This window comes from Lontra canadensis, unplaced genomic scaffold (genome assembly GCF_010015895.1).
Source record: "Lontra canadensis isolate GAN:19392208 unplaced genomic scaffold, GSC_riverotter_1.0 scaffold258, whole genome shotgun sequence".
Taxonomy (NCBI): domain Eukaryota; kingdom Metazoa; phylum Chordata; class Mammalia; order Carnivora; family Mustelidae; genus Lontra; species Lontra canadensis.
This window is the reverse complement of record NW_022631252.1, coordinates 262,712-267,481: the sequence shown is the minus strand read 5'-3', so window position 1 is coordinate 267,481 and position 4,770 is coordinate 262,712. Positions and strand designations below refer to the sequence as shown.

The window sequence follows — 4,770 nt, the reverse complement described above, 5'->3', positions numbered from 1 at the left end:
TGAGAGGCCAGAAGAGGATCCTGGTCCAGCCCTTGGCTCCCCACACCACAGGGCCACCAACCCTTGGCATCCCTGGACGTTTTCTGGACACGACCTTTTTCCTCAGAGACAATGGCTGTCTTCCTCAGAGCCTCTGAGCTTCTTCCTCAGATTAAATTCCTTTTCCCTCAGAGGGGAGTACAAGCACCAAGCCAGGCCACTGACCTCAAACTCCCGCCCCTGCTCGAAGGGGCCTGGGTCTCCTGAAAACGTCCGCAGAGGAGGGCAGCGCTTCCGCTCCCTGCGGATAAACGCCAAGTCCTGACACCTACTGAGTTCTCTGCTCCCGACCTTCTCTTTCTCTCCTCCACTCTCTGCTGTCACGGCTCAAGGGGAGGGCAGGAAGGGAAAGGAGAAAGTGGACATGGGGTTGGGGGGAGGACTGTTTTATTAAAGCAAAGCGCGTATGCAATCATCCATCAATGGAGCGTGGGAAATCAAACGGGGGCCTATTTCACATCGGATTCCTTGTACCTCTTATTATGTAAGAGATCGCTGCGTGTCTAATTGTCCAGCTCCCAGCACAGACTTCAGCCAGTCCAGCTCCCTGTGCATAAGTTCAAGGCTGCCGCAATGTTCCTTGGCCCACGGGTCACCAGAGTTCAGTAGGCCTGGCGGCTAGCACAGCTGGAACCTGGGGCATCAGGGAAGCTGGAGAGGGTCACGCAAGGCGAGAGCGGCAAGGTCAGGGTCTGTGCGGCCCGGGTGTGCATGGCACTGACGTCGCCACCCCTCCCCAAAGCCAGTCTGAGGCCTCCTGGCCCGGAAGAGGGGGTACCGTTTAGCTCATAAGAAAACTGTAAGGCTCCGGGAGCGGGGGCCGAGCTGAGGAGGTGTTGGGTTGTACGTGAGCCCTCCTCAGGGCGACACATCCACGCACAGGGACCCCTGGTACCCCTTCTCTTTTGGCCACAAGCCTCTCTTCTCCTCCGGTTCCCCACCCCCAGCCCCGCATCCACCTCCTGTTTTCCCCTCCGCCACCAGCTGTTTTCCTGTCACCGGGGAGGATGAGGACAAGCCTGGAGCCGCGCACAGTGGCCCAGGCAGGCACTCCTGCCCCTCTGGGTGACAAGAGGGTTGTTTTCCTTACCTCTCCTGACCTCAGAGAGCAGGGGCCTCCGGCCACATGGCTCGGGCAGGGGAAGGGCCTGGGCCTGCTGGCCTTGCAGGCTGGGGAGAGAGACACGCTCAGAAATACCGAGAAAGGAACTGTCAGCCTTCATTATTAATCCCCAGTGTTAATATTTAATGTCAGAAAACTGCAACTCCCTTCTCTGCACGGGTCACGCCAGCCAGAACTCTTCCATCTCCGTCCCTCACAGCCGCACGCCAAGACCAGCAGAGCAGTCCAGGTTGAGTTCAAACGCGAGGTGCGAAGTGAATTCTAAAAAAAGAAAAGTAAAACGAAATAAGACTAAAACTATTTCACGGCTCTTGAAATCAACCCTGCTCTTTAATCGTCTCTAGAACTACGCGTTGGAGCGCCAGAAAGTTTCGAAACGGGGCCAGGCTTACGCGTAACCTTTACGCTAGAGAAGGGTTTTGATCTGCGGAGGGTTTTCGTGCTGTTGACGTCGCAGACAGATTTCTTAATGGACATCCCGAGATGAATTCAGGGATGGAGCGCTGGGCTGGCTCCGTTCAGCAGAACATGAGACTCTTGATCTCAGGGTCGTGAGTTCAAGCCCTACATTGAGCACAGAGTTTACTTTAAAAGAAACTACCAAAAAAAAAAAAAAAAAAAAAAGGATGAATTCAAGGAATTGAAAAAACAGAAATGTCTGCCACCGAGGCAACCGATTAACTCTTACCAACCAAAGCCAGCTTGTTTCTGGGGCGCCTGGCCGGCTCCGTGGGTTAAGCGGCTGACTCTTCATCTCAGCTCAGGTTTCAGTCTCAGGGTTGTGAGTTCAAGCCCCACGCTGGGCTCCACGCTGGGCATGGTGCCACTTTGAAAAAAAAAAAAAAAAAAAAAGCTTGTTTCTCAACCCGGGGCACACTGTGGGTATCTGGGGAAGGACAGTCTTTTATTGCACAGGGCTGTCCCACATGCTATCCCTGCCCACTCACCCTGTATGGGCCCCTGATGTCGTGATCCTCAAAAACACCGTTTCCAAACCCCCCTAGGTGGTAGGTAGTGCAGCTCCGGGTTGGGAGCCCCTGATCCAGGTGCACGGGGCTATCAACGTGAGATTTTCAGTGGGCAATGAAGGCAACGGGGTCTGGGCCTTGCCTCTACAAGGTGATCTGCAGGGTATCTTGCTCTGGTGCCCACCCCACCGAGACACCAAGCCCACCAGCCCGACCCCAGGGCAGTGGCCTCTGCCCTTCTTGGCCCAGAGTGGGCTGCCACTTCCATCAGCGGGCGGGGAGTGGCTGCGGTATGCAAAGCTTTCATCTCTAGAACTTCAAAGAACAGCCTCGCAAAAAAGCCCAGGGCACAAATTTCCAGGATCCAGGAAACCAGATGAGTCACCTGTGCCTTCCTCAGCTGGAACCACATCTACCAGGCCCACACCTCACCTTGCCACCAACAACTAGCAGGCTTTCTTAAAGGTCCTGTTACTGGAGCCAGGTTCCTGACTTGGTCAGGAAAATCATTTCGAAGGATAGAAAGAGAAAATGAGGGGCGCCTGGGCGGCTCAGTGGATTAGAGCCTCTGCCTTCGGCTCAGGTCATGATCTCAGGGTCCTGGGATCGAGCCCCACATCGGACTCTCTGCTCAGCAGGGAGCCTGCTTCCCCCTCTCTCTGCCTGCTTCTCTGCCTACTTGTGATCTGTCTGTCAAATAAATAAATAAAATCTTTAAAAAAAAAAAAAGGGAAGATGACTGAATTTCAAGGGACTCTTCTCCCTACTTTGTTGTCTATAGGATTTTATAGAGAAATGATTTATATCCAGTAAAATGCAGACATCTCAAGTGTGCAGCTTGACAAATTGTTACAAATGTACACACTCAGGACGCCTAGGTGGCTCAGTCGGTTAAGTGTCTGCCTTCAGCTGAGGTCATGATCCCGGAGTCCTGGGATCGAGCCCAGAGTTGCGCTTCCTGCTCAATGAGAAGTCTGCTTCTCCCTCTGCCTGCTCCCCACTTATGCTCTCTAGCTCTCCCTCTCTCTCAAATAAATAAATAAAATACTTTTTTAAATGTACACAGCCACATTCCTTATGGTGTCTTAAGGTACATAAAGATGAAAATTTTTAAAAGATTTTATTTATTTATTTGACAGACAGAGATCACAAGTAGGCAGAGAGGCAGGCGGGTGGGGTAGGGGAGCAGGCTCCCCCATGAGCAGAAAGCCCGATACAGGGCTCAATCCCAGGACCCTGAGATCATGACCTGAGCAGAAGGCAGAGGCTTTAACCCACTGAGCCACTCAGGCGCCCCATAAAAATGAAATTTTAATTAAAACACACACACACACACACACACACACGCACACGCACACAAGCTGGGATAGATGACACCAGATGTCGGCAAGGAGGTAGAGCTGTGTCTGATCGGAGTGGAAACTGGTACAACCACTTTGGAAAATGTGTTTTTTTAACAAAGTTGAACAGAAACCTACCAGATGACCTAAGCATTCCTCTCCCGGATGCCTCCCTGGGAAAGATGGAAATACAGGCACACAAACGTTCATGGCAGATTCATCCGTAAGAACCAAAAACTGGAAACAACCCAAATATCCACAAACGGATGAGTGGTTAAACAAATTGTGGTATATCTGCACAGTGGGGTACAACTCATCAGTAAAGGGAACAAATACGCAAGACGAATAAATCTGAAAATAATCACGCCGAGTAAAAGAAGCCAGAGAGTGCATACTGCGTGTTTCCATTTATATTAAATTCTAGAAAATGCAAGCTAGTCTACAGTGACAGGAAGCAGATCAGCTGTTGCCTGGGGATGGGGAATAGGGAGAGGCAGGCGAGAGGGATCATAGGGGGGCATAGAGAAACCGTGGGGGGCAGTGGATATATTCATGATCTTGATTACAGTGATGGTTTCATGGGTGGATGCATATGTCAAAACCGATCAGATTGTATCATTTAAATACATGCAATTTATCGGATGTCAATTAGACCTCAAAAAAGCTGTGTTTTTTTTAAATGTGTGTTTCACTGTACAAAAATTATACTTCCTTATTTTAACACTGGAATTCTCTACCACTCTCCTCTCGGAACACAATCACATACAAGTAGAGGCCATGAGGTTCCACATATCCTCTCATCTTTGGGATCAGGCAGGAAAAATCCTACTTCATGCTCAAGGCTGTATGGCTTAAGCGTGGCTCTTCCTTGTACCTGGGGCTGAAGGGCACGTCATAACCACACGATCTTCCTGGGGTTAGCCAAGTACAAGGCATGCGTTTCTACCTTTTCCTCTCTCTGCTGCCTCTGGTCCTCCTCCTTCTCGGGTGACTATTCACGGCTGGGGCACGGCAGGAACTCTACACCAGCAACCAAAATACTACACCGTGACAACTTCATCTCTTAATTACAGTAAACATTTACATAATGCGCGGGCCCAGCCAGTGCAGAAAGATTCGTTAATGCAGAAACATGCCCTTTAACCATCCCGTTTTATTACACAAACCCCCCGGGGACCTGAGCAGCCCACGATTTGCAAAAGATGATGCAGAAATTGGCTGAGATATTAAGCCCCTTTCCAGGTGCAATTAAAAGTGAGACGGAGAACCGCCTGCTCGCCCAGATAGATATTTTCTTCCT

General features: G+C 50.7%; 1 long non-coding RNA gene across 1 annotated transcript; it reads right to left on the bottom strand.

The window, feature by feature from the left end:
- Positions 1-634: 634 nt before the first annotated feature.
- Positions 635-1,884, bottom strand: LOC116862554. Its single transcript, XR_004381651.1, has 4 exons — positions 1,851-1,884; positions 1,555-1,726; positions 1,130-1,423; positions 635-690 (listed from the first exon to the last, which is right to left on the bottom strand). It is a non-coding gene; the product is annotated as an uncharacterized LOC116862554 (long non-coding RNA).
- Between the last annotated feature and the right edge of the window lie 2,886 nt (positions 1,885-4,770).